Source organism: Physeter macrocephalus, chromosome 18, assembly GCF_002837175.3.
Source record: "Physeter macrocephalus isolate SW-GA chromosome 18, ASM283717v5, whole genome shotgun sequence".
NCBI lineage: Eukaryota > Metazoa > Chordata > Mammalia > Artiodactyla > Physeteridae > Physeter > Physeter macrocephalus.
The window spans coordinates 3,491,496-3,507,828 of NC_041231.1; the positions used below are offsets into that span (position 1 = coordinate 3,491,496).

General features: G+C 48.8%; 1 non-coding gene across 1 annotated transcript; it reads left to right on the forward strand.

The window, feature by feature from the left end:
* The first annotated feature begins 6,266 nt into the window (after positions 1 to 6,266).
* LOC114484260 (uncharacterized) lies at positions 6,267 to 15,293 on the forward strand. The gene is made up of 2 exons (XR_008615777.1): positions 6,267 to 13,952; positions 14,679 to 15,293. It is a non-coding gene; the product is annotated as an uncharacterized protein (transcript).
* The last annotated feature ends 1,040 nt before the right edge of the window (positions 15,294 to 16,333 follow it).

Here is a 16,333-nt window from a genome sequence, read left to right on the forward strand (position 1 = left end):
CCATCCATCCATCCATCCACTTATCCTTCCATCCATCCATCCATCCATCCATTCATCCACTTATCCATCCTTCTATCCATCCATCCACTTATCCTTCCATCCATCCATCCATCCATCCATCCATCCATCCACTTATCCTTCCATCCATCCATCCACCCACCCATCCACTCATCTTCACATCCATCCATCCACTCATCCTTATTTTTAGTAAAAATCATCTAAATCATTCTGTAAGAATCAATTGGCTATATGGATATTACAATAAACTGTGGGCTGCACAGCCTTTATAGCAGTAAAATGTGTAGTAAATTCCTAAATGCATATCCATCCATCTATCCATCCATCCATCCAACCATCCATCCATCCACTTTTCCTTCCATCCATCCATCCACCCACCCATCCACTCATCTTCACATCCATCCATCCACCCACCCATCCACTCATCTTCACATCCATCCATCCATCCATCCATCCACTTATCCATCCACCCATCCATCCACTTATCCTTCCATCCACCCACCCACCCATCCTTTCATCTATCCATCTGTGCTCACTATATCCATTGATTTCATTCATCCATCCACCTACGTGCTAACACACCCATTTCCTCACCATGAATCTATTCATACTTTCACCTATCTTTCCATTCATTTATTCACTTAACTTTTCTCCCACCCTCACTCCTGATCCCCTTTACTTTCTCAGTTCATCCCAGAATACTGTACATCAATACAGCAAGTCATTCACCCACACCCAGCACATCCACCTACCCGTTCGTCTTGCCACCCTCCCACTCGTCTTTTTATATATATCTCCTTCCTTCTTCCCTTCTCCCCTCTTCTTCCAGTTATTTCCTCTCCAATGGTTCATCCATCTAACTACCCACCTACTCTGTTCATCCATTCTTCTATCTTCTCTTCTTCCTACCCACCTCTTCCGCCGTCTGTGTATACCACATAGCCATACACCCAGTGTTCATGGTGGCTCTGGTTTACAGCATAGGTTTGAGTCCTGGGACCTTAAGTTGGTATTACATCTATCCGTGCCTTATTTTCCTCTTCGTAAAAATGGGGTTGTGCCTACCTCAGCGTGTTGTGGAGAGGATTAACCGAGTTAATACCGTGTAATGCTGTTAGCATAGCACCATACCCATAGTCATTTCTTCTATTATTTCTATTGTTCTTTCCTACATCCATCCTCCATGTCCATTCTTACCTCCCATTACTTCTACCCATTCACCTGCCCTGTGTATGATTTTACCCAGTCATCTGTCCATCAATACACATATCCACCAACTTTATTTAAACATCCATCCTTTTCCCGTTGTACATCTCTCTAACCATCTTCCCACCTTCTATTTCCTGTTCCCTCCTTCTTTCTTCCCTTACTCACTTTAATTACCCATCCATCAATTTATTAATGTAGTGATTCATGAAAATAATTCATCTCCCCTCTCTTCTTCTCAACTTTCTCATTCTTTTTCTCATTTACCCAACTGTCTATCTCCTACTCCATGTACTCCATATACCATTTCCTTGTATCCACTCATTATTCTTTCTTCCATCACTTTTACCCATCAATGTAGATTACTAATTAGTTCATCCAAGCATCCATCCATTCATCCATACATACACATCCTCATCTTTCCTTTTCCCTTTTTTCTTTTCTTCTACCCATTTGCTCACCCCGCACATTCTTCTAGCCTCCTCTTAATTCCTCTATCCACACTCTGTAACCCAATTCCTTCAGCTATCCCCTTCCACACACCTATCCACTGAATCCATCCATCCATCTCTTTCTATCTAGTTTACCCACACAACTTTGTGGATTTGTTTAATCTCCTCTTTTCTTCCCTCCTGTCTTTCCTCACCCACATCCATCCATCAGTTTCCCCTCCATCTGTATATTCATTGTCTACCCTCACTTTGATTATCATGCCTGTTGCCTCTTCCTCTCCTTCCCTCCCTTACTTGTATATAACCATCATATCTATTCATTAAACTCTCTAGTCAATGACCTAGTCTTCAGTTCATTCAAATTTCCCAACATCCTTCCACTCTTCACGCATTTGTGTCACACGCAATAAATAATTGTCTAATGCCTAGTAAGTGACAAGCAACACACAGCCCCTGCCCATGAGGTGCTTACATTTTGGTGGGGTGTCAGACAATAATAAAAGTCACACTTATGCATGTCAGATGGTGATGTCAGCTCTGAAGAATACATAAAGCATGGTGAGGGAGATGTGGGGTGCTCTTTTATATAGAGGCAAGGAAGGCCTCTTTGTTGAGATGCTATTTGAGTGTAAACCTGAATTAATTCATGCAGTAGCTATAAATGCATCTTTCTGAGAAAGTGTATTCCAGGAAAAGGGACCAGATATTGCAGAAGCCCTGAGGCAAAGTCAGGTTCAGGGACAAATGTGGCTAGAATGGGGGTGAGCATAAGGAGATGGGTCCAGAGAGGTGGTGGAGGGGCCAGACCACGTACATCTTTTCTGCCACAGTTAGGATTTTGTTTTGCTTTAAGTGAAATCTTTGATGAATGTTAAACGAAGAGTCAATATTATGTGACTTACTTTTTTTCTTCTTTTTTTGGCCATGCCATGCGGCCTGCGGGATCTTAGTTCCCCAACCAGGGGTTGAACCCACGCCCCCTGCAGTGGAAGCATGGAGTCCTAACCACTGGACCTCCAGGGAAGTCGTGTAGAATTGTGCGCGTTGTGTGCGCGAGCGTGCATGTAGGGGTGTGGGTGTGCGTGTGTAGAATTGTGCGCGTTGTGTGCGCGAGCGTGCATGTAGGGGTGTGGGTGTGCGTGTGTAGAATTGTGCGCGTTGTGTGCGCGAGCGTGCATGTAGGGGTGTGGGTGTGCGTGTGTAGAATTGTGCGCGTTGTGTGCGCGAGCGTGCATGTAGGGGTGTGGGTGTGCGTGTGTAGAATTGTGCGCGTTGTGTGCGCGAGCGTGCATGTAGGGGTGTGGGTGTGCGTGTGTAGAATTGTGCGCGTTGTGTGCGCGAGCGTGCATGTAGGGGTGTGGGTGTGCGTGTGTAGAATTGTGCGCGTTGTGTGCGCGAGCGTGCATGTAGGGGTGTGGGTGTGCGTGTGTAGAATTGTGCGCGTTGTGTGCGCGAGCGTGCATGTAGGGGTGTGGGTGTGCGTGTGTAGAATTGTGCGCGTTGTGTGCGCGAGCGTGCATGTAGGGGTGTGGGTGTGCGTGTGTAGAATTGTGCGCGTTGTGTGCGCGAGCGTGCATGTAGGGGTGTGGGTGTGCGTGTGTAGAATTGTGCGCGTTGTGTGCGCGAGCGTGCATGTAGGGGTGTGGGTGTGCGTGTGTAGAATTGTGCGCGTTGTGTGCGCGAGCGTGCATGTAGGGGTGTGGGTGTGCGTGTGTAGAATTGTGCGCGTTGTGTGCGCGAGCGTGCATGTAGGGGTGTGGGTGTGCGTGTGTAGAATTGTGCGCGTTGTGTGCGCGAGCGTGCATGTAGGGGTGTGGGTGTGCGTGTGTAGAATTGTGCGCGTTGTGTGCGCGAGCGTGCATGTAGGGGTGTGGGTGTGCGTGTGTAGAATTGTGCGCACTGTGTGCGCGAGCGTGTAGGTGTCAGCATGCATGTGTGTGTAATTGTGTGGGAGTGTGGATGCATGGGTGCGCATATGTGAGTGTGTGGCACGTGTGTGCACGAGTGCGTGTCTGCGTGTAGGTGTGAGCGCGCATGTGTGTGTGCGTGCATGAACTGTGTAGGCGTGAGAGTGCATTTGTAACTGTGTGAGTGTGTGGGGCGGCGAGTGCACGTGTAACTGTGTGCGCGAGCGTGCATGTAGGGGTGTGGGTGTGCGTGTGTAGAATTGTGTGCGTTGTGTGCGCGAGCGTGCATGTAGGGGTGTGGGTGTGCGTGTGTAGAATTGTGCGCACTGTGTGCGCGAGCGTGTAGGTGTCAGCATGCATGTGTGTGTAATTGTGTGGGAGTGTGGATGCATGGGTGCGCATATGTGAGTGTGTGGCACGTGTGTGCACGAGTGCGTGTCTGCGTGTAGGTGTGAGCGCGCATGTGTGTGTGCGTGCATGAACTGTGTAGGCATCAGAGTGCACTTGTAACTGTGAGTGTGTGGGGGTGTGAGTGTGCATGTGTGTATAGTTGTACGTGTGGGAGTGTGAATGCATGAGTGTGCATATGTGTGTTGCATGTGTGTGCACGAGCATATGCCTGCATATAGGTGTGAGGATGCATTGTGTATGTGTGTGCGTGAGTGTGTGTATGTGAGTGTGCATTGTGTGTGCGTGCAGGGGTCCCTGGGAATTGGGGGTGAAGCCCCCAGGCCAGCCTCAGCTCTGCCTCCCTGGGCCCTCTTGCCCGGCCCCACAAGCAGCCTGTGGACCTGGGTCCGGCTGCGTGGGCTCCCGCGGGCAGCTGGCTGGCACAGGGCAGGCCCATCTGCTGCGGGTTGTAGGTAGGTCACGGATTTCTGAATGGTTCAGGATCCGCTCTGCAGTGCGGGGTGGGAGTTGGTGCTTCTGGAGACAGAAGGGGATCCACTGCGCCTGCAGCCCGGCTGCTCCCTCATGTCCTTCCTGGGCGTTAGCGAGGGCAGAAAGGCTTGGGGCTTCCCTGGGAGGGGCAAGTAAGGTGAGCTGCCTCTGTTCCGGGCAGAGGGGAGGACAGACCTGGCTGGCACAGGCTCCCACGCCTGGGAATTCGTCCATCTGTCCGTCCAGCTGTATGTCTCCTGGGCTGCTGCACCCTACATTGTTTGCAGCCCGTCCTGGGCACTTCCAAGGGCACCTGATGGCCTTGGAGTCAGGAGGCCTTGGCCAATTCCCCGCGTGGCCTCTTAATAGCAGTGATCTCGCTTCACTGAGCCCATTTCCTCATCCGTTCACAAAACACAGCAAAACAAAACAACATTCAAATAAGCGCAGGAGCTGGGCGGAGGCTGGCCTTCGGCGGGTGAGAAAGAAGCGCTGTGTCCCTAGCTGTCCCCGTCTGTCCCCGCATGCCCCGCCCCCAGAGGCACGGGGCCGCGCGGGCTCGGCCCGGTGTCTGGGGATGGCACAGGCACAGAAGGCCAGTTCTCCATCTGTGCAGTCTGCACGAGCTGCTCACGATGACCCCGGCTCCCCTTTCTGGGTCTGGAGAAGTCCAGCCTCCTCATCTTGGCATTCAAGGCCCTGCATGACCCACTTTTAAGCCCTCCCCTAAGCTCCCCAAACGCCCCGGCCCCTGCCATTCCGTGAGCTCCCTGGGCGTCAGGCTGCCCCCAGCCTGGGGCCTTTGTGAGGCCCGGGTTGCCCCCACCCCCAAAGGCTCTGCTGCCTCCCTCTGGCCGAAACTTCCTCCCATCAGAGAGCCCCCGCCCCTGACCACAGCTGCCCACCTCTGACCCAAGACAGAGCTGACCAAGTTGGGGGGCAGAGGATGCTGGAGGAATGGGTGGATGGACAGAGGGTGCATGGGAAGGTGAATACGCACCAAATGTTTCAGGAGAAGAACACTTCACTCGCAGCTTGGGCGTGAGGTTGGGGTCAGCCCCGGACACTTCTGGGGGAGGCAGCATTTTCCCTGGGCCTTGAAGTGTGGGTGAGGGGACAGGAGATCATAAACTAAGACACGAGGGTCGGGCATCCGGGAACAGCAGGGCCCCATCCTCTGTGGGAAGCAAAAGATGGTCCAGGAAAGGCAGACTGAGGCCGTGCAGTGAAGGACTTGGAATTCCATGGGAAGGCTATGGGGGACACAGAAGGGAAAGGTGATCAGAGCTGTGAACTCTGCAGCCAGGGTGGAGGGAGCGGACGAGACAAGCCCAGAGGCAGGGAGGAGTGTGGGTCCGGTGTGGTGGTCCAGGCGAGAGGGCACATGGCTTGAACCAGGGCAGGGGTGGTGGCAGAGAGGAGAAGCAGATTGCCATGAGGACACGGCAGCCGCTCATTTTGGGCCCAGGAGGCTGTGAGACTTCTCAGCGACAGGGCAGTCAGAAAGAATAGATTAGGGGGAAGGATACTGTGTCTGTTTCTGTATATGCATGCTTGCCCACTCCCTCCTTTCTGAATATCATCCATCCATCCATTCATACATATGTACCTGCATCTACCCATACATCCATCATCATTCCATCCAACCACGCACCCATCCATCCACTCATCCTCATCCATCCATCCACTTATCCTTCCATCCATCCATCCATCCATCCATCCATCCATCCACTTATCCTTCCATCCATCCATCCACCCACCCATCCACTCATCTTCACATCCATCCATCCCCCCACCCATCCACTCATCTTCACATCCATCCATCCATCCATCCATCCACTTATCCATCCACCCATCCATCCACTTATCCTTCCATCCACCCACCCACCCATCCTTTCATCTATCCATCTGTGCTCACTATATCCATTGATTTCATTCATCCATCCACCTACGTGCTAACACACCCATTTCCTCACCATGAATCTATTCATACTTTCACCTATCTTTCCATTCATTTATTCACTTAACTTTTCTCCCACCCTCACTCCTGATCCCCTTTACTTTCTCAGTTCATCCCAGAATACTGTACATCAATACAGCAAGTCATTCACCCACACCCAGCACATCCACCTACCCGTTCGTCTTGCCACCCTCCCACTCGTCTTTTTATATATATCTCCTTCCTTCTTCCCTTCTCCCCTCTTCTTCCAGTTATTTCCTCTCCAATGGTTCATCCATCTAACTACCCACCTACTCTGTTCATCCATTCTTCTATCTTCTCTTCTTCCTACCCACCTCTTCCGCCGTCTGTGTATACCACATAGCCATACACCCAGTGTTCATGGTGGCTCTGGTTTACAGCATAGGTTTGAGTCCTGGGACCTTAAGTTGGTATTACATCTATCCGTGCCTTATTTTCCTCTTCGTAAAAATGGGGTTGTGCCTACCTCAGCGTGTTGTGGAGAGGATTAACCGAGTTAATACCGTGTAATGCTGTTAGCATAGCACCATACCCATAGTCATTTCTTCTATTATTTCTATTGTTCTTTCCTACATCCATCCTCCATGTCCATTCTTACCTCCCATTACTTCTACCCATTCACCTGCCCTGTGTATGATTTTACCCAGTCATCTGTCCATCAATACACATATCCACCAACTTTATTTAAACATCCATCCTTTTCCCGTTGTACATCTCTCTAACCATCTTCCCACCTTCTATTTCCTGTTCCCTCCTTCTTTCTTCCCTTACTTACTTTAATTACCCATCCATCAATTTATTAATGTAGTGATTCATGAAAATAATTCATCTCCCCTCTCTTCTTCTCAACTTTCTCATTCTTTTTCTCATTTACCCAACTGTCTATCTCCTACTCCATGTACTCCATATACCATTTCCTTGTATCCACTCATTATTCTTTCTTCCATCACTTTTACCCATCAATGTAGATTACTAATTAGTTCATCCAAGCATCCATCCATTCATCCATACATACACATCCTCATCTTTCCTTTTCCCTTTTTTCTTTTCTTCTACCCATTTGCTCACCCCGCACATTCTTCTAGCCTCCTCTTAATTCCTCTATCCACACTCTGTAACCCAATTCCTTCAGCTATCCCCTTCCACACACCTATCCACTGAATCCATCCATCCATCTCTTTCTATCTAGTTTACCCACACAACTTTGTGGATTTGTTTAATCTCCTCTTTTCTTCCCTCCTGTCTTTCCTCACCCACATCCATCCATCAGTTTCCCCTCCATCTGTATATTCATTGTCTACCCTCACTTTGATTATCATGCCTGTTGCCTCTTCCTCTCCTTCCCTCCCTTACTTGTATATAACCATCATATCTATTCATTAAACTCTCTAGTCAATGACCTAGTCTTCAGTTCATTCAAATTTCCCAACATCCTTCCACTCTTCACGCATTTGTGTCACACGCAATAAATAATTGTCTAATGCCTAGTAAGTGACAAGCAACACACAGCCCCTGCCCATGAGGTGCTTACATTTTGGTGGGGTGTCAGACAATAATAAAAGTCACACTTATGCATGTCAGATGGTGATGTCAGCTCTGAAGAATACATAAAGCATGGTGAGGGAGATGTGGGGTGCTCTTTTATATAGAGGCAAGGAAGGCCTCTTTGTTGAGATGCTATTTGAGTGTAAACCTGAATTAATTCATGCAGTAGCTATAAATGCATCTTTCTGAGAAAGTGTATTCCAGGAAAAGGGACCAGATATTGCAGAAGCCCTGAGGCAAAGTCAGGTTCAGGGACAAATGTGGCTAGAATGGGGGTGAGCATAAGGAGATGGGTCCAGAGAGGTGGTGGAGGGGCCAGACCACGTACATCTTTTCTGCCACAGTTAGGATTTTGTTTTGCTTTAAGTGAAATCTTTGATGAATGTTAAACGAAGAGTCAATATTATGTGACTTACTTTTTTTCTTCTTTTTTTGGCCATGCCATGCGGCCTGCGGGATCTTAGTTCCCCAACCAGGGGTTGAACCCACGCCCCCTGCAGTGGAAGCATGGAGTCCTAACCACTGGACCTCCAGGGAAGTCCCTATGTGACTTACATGTTAAAAGATTGCTCTTGCTACTAGTGAAGAATAGACTAAAAGGATGCAAGGGGTTGGGGAGTTGGGAGACCAAACCGAAAGTGGTTGACTTAGTCAAGTCTTGGTTCAGAGGGTGGGAGTGGAGAGTTAAAACTGGTCCTATATTTTGAAAGAAAAGTCAACAGAGTATCCTGGAAAATAGAGAAGATCCAAAGATTACTCCAAGGATACTCATCTGAGCAGTTGAAAGAAGGGAGGTGCCATTTATAGATGAGGAAGGAGGCTGTAGGAGGGGCGGGTTTATGAGGAAAAGACCCTCACTCACCTTGTCCACCCACCAATGCATGCACTCTTGGTTCCACCCTTTCAGCTACTTACCCATCCACTTTGTCTCCAAAAATTCACCTGTTCATCTTCTTTCCTTCTGGAATTTCACTTCTATACTGTCAACCATCCCTGTATTCACTCTTTCACTTATTTACTGAATTCATGTTTCTACTCATTTCATCATCTGTCTTTTTTTTCTTCCTTTCCTTCCACTGTTTATCCACCAACCTCATCCATGACTCTGATCATCTACCCATCCACCCAGCTCTCCATCTAGTCTTTTTTCATTGCCTGGATTCATCTGTTTCCCCCCTTACTCACTCATAGTAATAGCGAGAGTAACAACAAGCCAGCAAATAACAATAACCATAAAACAACAACCATTAAGTATTGCGCTCTTAATTAATTAATTATTGAATATATTCTAGGCACCTTTCTAAAAACTTCTAATTATTTAATTAGATGTAGCATTTTATTTAATGATAACAAAAACCTATGAATAGGTGCAATTAATATCCTTGTTTTACAGATGAGGAAACAGGCACAGTGATACAAAGTAACTGCCTTGAGGTCACCGTCAAGTTCCTTTCTCGGACGCTTTTTGAATAGTTACACTCTTCGTCCTGTAGTCATCACCCTTCTGTCTGTTCATCCTCTCATCTCGTCCTCTCTCTGTCCATTTTCCTGCACTTTCTATCCATCTCTCGGTTTATTCATTCATCCACCCAACCACACAGCCTTCATTTGTACCATTCTCCATTCTTCTATCTACCAACTCCTTCTATCAATATAGCTAATCAATCATTCATTAAAACTTCTACTCATCAGCCCTTCTTCTCTCTTTCCTTTCTCCTTCTCACAACCATGTATCCACCCACCCACCATCCAGCCAATCATCCGTCAACCATCAATACATTTCCATCTCTCCATCTTTTCCTTTCATTTATTCCTGCTTCCCCTTCATTCACCTCCAAATTAAGTTGTCCGTTCATCCATTTATATATTATCCCTCCCTTTCTTTCCTCCACCCCGTTCTTCCAATTATTTATTATATCCATTCGTGTAATCAGGTGTTGAGCTGGTATCAATTCTTCTCTACACCCATCGACCCATCCTCCCTCCCTTTCCTTCACACGCTATCAATCTATCATCCCATGAAGATACACATTCATAAAAGAACTGTCCATCCATTTATCCATCTGCACATCCACCCATTTTTCTTCCTTTCCTTTCTTTGACCGACTCACCCAACTATCCAACCATCAGTCTGTTCACTCACCTGCCTTCCTCTTCCTTTTTTTCCACCCAACATCACCCATCCACCTCTTCACCCGCCTGCCCTGCATCCATTTATCCATTCCATTCCTCCATGTTTATTCCTCCTCCTTTTACGTCATTTCACCCACCCACAATCCTTTCCTTCCCTTTGCCTTCCTTCTGCTTTTTAGACTGCTCTTCTCGGCCTCCTTTCCTGGATGCTTCTTGCTTCCCAGATCTTTTGACGTTGGGATGCTCTGGGGCTCAGTCCCTGGTCTTCTTCACCTCTGTCTACACTCTCTCCCTTGGTGCTCTCACCCAGCCGCATGGCTCTAAGTAGCATCTTTATGCTCCACTCCTCCAATTTGTATCTCTGCCCCAGACCTCATCCCTGAACTCTAGACTCATATAAAACCTACCTGCTCAAAATGTCCAGCTCTATGTCTAGAAGACATTTCTAGCTAAACATGTCAGAAATCAAACTACTGAACCATGCACAAACTTACTCCTCCTGGCGTCTCCTACAGCTCTGTTATTTCAGTAGATCAGATCAGAAAGCCTTGAAATCATCTCAAATTCCTTTCTTTTTTTATCACACTCCACATCTGATCCCAGTAAATACTGTCAGCTGTATCTTCAAAATAGATCCAGAAAAAGGTCAGTTCTTACCACCTTCACAACCACTGCCCTGATGCAACCCACCCTGACCACTCACCTGGACTGTTAGCCTCTTCTCTGCTTTGTCCAGCCTGTGCCCCTTCAACCTATTCTCTACACAGCATCCAGAATTACCAGGTTAAAACACGCCAGAGCCTGCCATTGTTTTTTCTGCTAAAAAGCACCCACAAAGTCCCACGCAATCTGCTTCTTGACAATTTCCTCTCTGACCGTAAGTCTCACTCCCCTTCCCCTCTGGGTTCTGCTCTCCCCACACTGGCCTCTGGTTATTCCTCAGAACACAGGTTCATCCCCACCTCAGAGCTTCATGCTCTGAGACGTGCTTTCCCTGCAGATAAACATATGACTGAGTCTGTCACACTCTTCCGGGCTTTACTCAAATGTCCATATAATCCATGTGTTCTTTCCTGAGCACCCAGATAGAATCATACCTCCCACAATGCTCTCCGCTCCCTGTCCTCCTCAGTTTTCTTTTTAGCACATTTAACACACTATATAATTTACTTATTTATTGTGTTTACTTTCCATGTCCTCTGCCTTAAATGTGTCCTTAAATGTAAGCTCCATGAGGACAGGGGACTTTGTTTTTTTTCCCTGCTGTACACTTGGGACCTAGAAGAGCACCTACACAGAGCAGGCACTGAATATTGCTTGATTGAGTTAATGAACCTATTCACCTACCCTGCATTGTTCTATACTATAATCTACCCAACAACCCTCCCTCCTTTCCATTTATCTACCCATCCCATTCACCCAACACACATTCATATATCCATCTATCCTCATTCCATCCATTTGACACACTTTTATACGTCCATATGTGCACCTTTCCCACCACTTCAGCGCACATTCACACATCCATCTTATCTGCCTATCCCAACAATTCAGCATTTATTTCTACACCCATCTAGCCACCTTTCCTACCCATCCAACATATACTCATGCATCCATCTATCCACCTGTCCAGATTATCCAGCGTATATTCATAAATTCATCTACCAGCCTGTCCCGCCCATCCAGTATACCTTCCTATAACCACCTAGGTACCTGTTCCCATCATGCAATGTAATTTCGTATATCCATCTGTCTACCTGTCCTGCCCACCTGGCATACCTTTATGTGTCCATCTAGCCTGTTCCATCCATTCAGCACCCATTCTCAGATATTGATCTACTTGCCTGTCCTCCCTGTTGAGCATGTTTCACGTATCCATCTGTGTACCAGTCCTTCGCTTCTGGCAAGCATCCGTGTATCCATCCAACCATCCCTTCCATCCAGCATCCATTCCTATGTCCGTATCTCTGTGTGTCCCATGCATCCAGCATGGGACGTTCATATCTCCCTCCTTCTCATCATCCACCTGCCTTCCCATCATCAAATCACCTGTCCAGTTCTCCTCTTCCCTGATCTCCTTTACAACTGAATGGACGGGTTACTCAGCCATCCACTTTCAACATCCATCTCTATCATTCCTTTCCTCATTCCAATATCCAACAAGGAAGTCATGACCAATTGTTTATTTTTAAATAAATCAGCCTTGTTTCAACATGAGGGGGAAAAAAATCAATGAATATAATTTACTAGTTAATGCATTAGAGGAAAAATATGTTTATCTCATGGGGATTTTTTAAAATACAGCAATCTACCTCTGATAATACAGTGAACATCATTCTTAGTCGTGAGGTTTACAATTAAGACTGAGAGTAGGCTGCCTGTTACATCATTGCTAGTCAGCATCGTTCTGAAGTCTTTGCTTCCATTATATAAGAGCTTGCTTTGGACCAGACACTATGCTAATGCTTTGTGTCCACCAACTCATTAATTCCTTTCAACAACCCTATGCCATAGATACTGTTGTTATCTTCCTGTTACAGATGAGAATACTTGCTAAGATTATGCAAAACTGGGATTCAAATCCAGGCATCTGTACTCTTAACCACTGTGCTACAGAGTCTAAGGATAAAGACTTGAAGGAAGAAATAGAACTGTTATTTACAGTAGATATGATTCATTACATAGAAAACTCGGTCTGTTATCGTAATTAATATGATAGTTTAGCTGGATACAAAATCAATCTATAGAAGTTGAACTTTTATACACCAGCAAAAATCAGTTAGCAAGGTAATCTTAGACATCACTTACAATATAATGACAACCAAAATAAACAGACTAAGTCTAACAAAAGATATAATAGCTCTGTCTTCTGGAGAGAATTATAAAATTTTATTTTAATGACGACGTCGAATAAGACCTAAATAAGTGGGTGATACATCATGTTCTCACAACGGAAGATAAAACTCGGTGAAGATGTGGGCTCTCTCCAAAATCACTAGAATAAAAGTTCCACAAGGGCATAGACTTTCTTCTTTTCTCCTTCCCTTCCCGAGTTCCTCAAGACCAGCTTCTTTTCCTCCCTCTACCTCTCCATTCTATACAATCTGCCTTAAGTCACCCAATCTTCCACCCCTTCCCCAGTCCCTCTAACTTGTCCCCCAGCTCCACTCCACTCCATCTCCTCCTTCCCTCTTCCTCACCCCCTCCATCCACTGCCAGACAGTCACCTCTGTCTTCTTTCTTCTGTCTTCTCCCTCTGTTCCTTCCACCATTCTCCTCCTCCATCCATCCACCCACAGGAAATCCAGCCAGCCAGCCACACTCCCACCACATCCCCACCGCGTTAACTACCCATCTATTCTCCCGTCCATCTGCGTAACCCACCCTCCGGGCAGCCAGACATCAGTGTCCTCTATCTGCCCGACCCAGCCCCCTGCCTTTTGTCCATACATCCATCCGTACTTCCATCCATCCACCCATTTATCCACCAATCTGCTGATGCAGAGACTTTCTCTACCTGCCTCTCTCATCTCTCCTCTTCCTCCTTCTCCTCCTCCTCCTCCCAGGCTTTGCTCTCTGCTTGCAGCATGCTCAGACCTGCACTTCTCTGGACTCTGTGGAAGGAGAGGGGACGGAGGAGAGGGGACTCCTCAGACCTAGCCTGGATGAGGGGACATGCTCCCCAGGGACACCTCTTCGCAGCCAGAGGATCTTGGAAATGGGTCCACCGCTGTCCACCATCTCCCCAGGACTTACTGGGCTCCAACCGCTCCCTTCACTTTAACATCCCGTTGCAGGGACCCCAGGGCTGCCTCCCGTCCAAGCATAGTGTGTATTCTCAGGGAATCCCAGTTAATTTTAAATGAGGTGGGACCAATCAGATTAGGACGCACGTGTATTGCCCACCGTCCAATCACATAACTCTCTCTGAGACCGGCTTCCTCTTTTATTTTATTTACTTATTTTCCCAGCGTTACGGAGATATAATCAACCTACAACATTGTATATGCTTAAGGTGTACCACGAAATGATTTCCACAATGGGGTTAGTTAATACTCATCATCTTACATAATTATCTTTTTTTTTTTTTTGGCGGTAAGAACACTGAAGATCCACTCTCCTAGCAACTTTCAAGTATATAATACAGTATTCACAATCCCTTTTATTTTATATAGTTTTATAGAAAAGTTGCAAAAAAAAAAAAAAAAAAGAGATACGAAGAATTCCTATATACCCTTCACCCAGACATCCCAATGTTACCAGTTTACCATATTGACCTTTTCTTCTCTCGCTCTATAAATACGTTTTATTTTGTAAACTGTTTGAAAGTGAGTTTCCGACCTGATGCCCCATAGTCCAGGGCACGTTTCCACGCAGCAAGGACATTGTTGTGCAGCAGCCCCACACGGTTGTCAGGAGTCAGGGATGGGCAACTGACACTGGCTCGGGGCCACACTCTCACGGGCCCTCTACCTCATGCCCTCCCGCCTGGCCCCTGCCTGTGTCCACCCCTCAGCGCTGGCTGCTGGTCTCACCTCCTCCTTCTGGCTTCAGGTTCGGGACAAGAAACTCCTCAACGACCTGAACGGAGCCGTGGAGGACGCCAAGACCGCTCGGCTGTTCAACATCACCAGCTCTGCCCTGGCGGCCTCCTGCATCATCCTCGTCTTCATCTTCCTGCGGTACCCGCTCACCGACTACTGAGGCCCCCACAGGCACCACCAGCCTGCAGATGAAGCTCTGAGATGGGTTCATTTTCGTGGCTGACGAAAGCTGGATGCCCTGCGGTTGAGGCGGAGCCGGAGCCCCCCTGAAGCTGTGAACCCGGCAGCGAAGCAAGGGGACAAGTGAGCTTCGTGCCAGCCCACCCTCTCTGCCTCCTGGTCCTCCGCCTGTTTCTGGGGGGGCCCGTGGGCTTCTTGCTGTGCTGCTGCACCTTGGCTTCCAGTGGCTGCCCTCCCTACCTGGCTGTGCCCCCCACCCAGGCTCCTGGGGCCCCTCAGACCTGACACCCAGCAAGAAGGGCTTTTGTGGGAGCTTCCCAGGATCAGGTGGCCGCCAGCATCTGGGGACTGACTCTCTCCTCCCTGACACCACCTTCTCCAAGCTGTGACCCTGCTCAGAGCTCTTGTATCTGTGAACTTCCAATAAAATACCTGCCCAGCTCTGGCCCAGCCTCCTGTCCCCCACTTGGGCAGGGCTCGGGGTGGAGGGCGTGCGGGAACCCCATTCAGTCACTGCCTGGGGGTCCAGGGCCCCGAGTGCTGCATCTGGCTGACTTTTCCAGGGAAAGTTTGCTCCATAATCCAGGTGGTCTTCTGTTCACTGTGCGATACAGGACTGAGGGGGCTTTTGGTGGCGTGCGCTCCTAACACGAGTCCCCAGGGGGTCAGGCAGCCTCCCTGGAGAGGAGGGAAGGGGGGCGGGCACCAGGAGGGAGCCCCAGGAGCTACGGCAGTGCCCCGGCCAACCCCAGTCCGTCTTGGGCACCTGGGACCTGGCAGCTCCCTCCGTTTCCTCACCCGTGAAGTAGGGGGTGTGCTTTTCCCATTTCTCAGCGGTGCCATGCGGGTCACCAGAGGGGAGCACGAGGCATCAGCTGGAGGTTTTGCTGTTTCAGTATCAAGGTCAGTGCAGGCGGCGTGTGCCGGGAACCAGGGCAGCGATGTTCCCGCAGAGATGGGCTCTGCTCACAGCCCAGCAGGGTACGTCAGCCTCTGAGCGCAAGTCTGAAGAGTCCTAGGACAGGAGAAGCGCAGGCCCCGTGGGACGTGACGGAGGAGGCCCGGTTCAGCCCAGGAGCTGCAGAGAGGGAGGCAGGTAGAGGAACCCCAGAGCCAGCCGAGGCCTCACCGTGAGGGAGGCGGCTGGGCTAGGAAGCAGAGGAGGTTGTGTGCAGACAGACCTCCTCCATCGCTGGGGCGACGGTTGTGGTCGTGTGGATGTGGGGTCAGGAGTTGGGGGCTCCCCTCGCACCTCCTGGGAGAGAGGGGCCCTCCCCGTGGAGTCCTCTGGGAAGGCAAATCTTCGGGACGGGCCGTGGGTCTCTGGAGAGGTGTGGGCCAGCTGGGTTGGGTGGCTGCCCGTCTAATGGCCCAAGTCGTGGGCTCAGTGGCCTTCTCACGCGGCACCCAGCTGCACAGACTAGAGAGAGGGAGCCCCCATGCAGGGGGCTGGGAGGGGTGTCCAGGAGGTGGGTGTTGGAACAG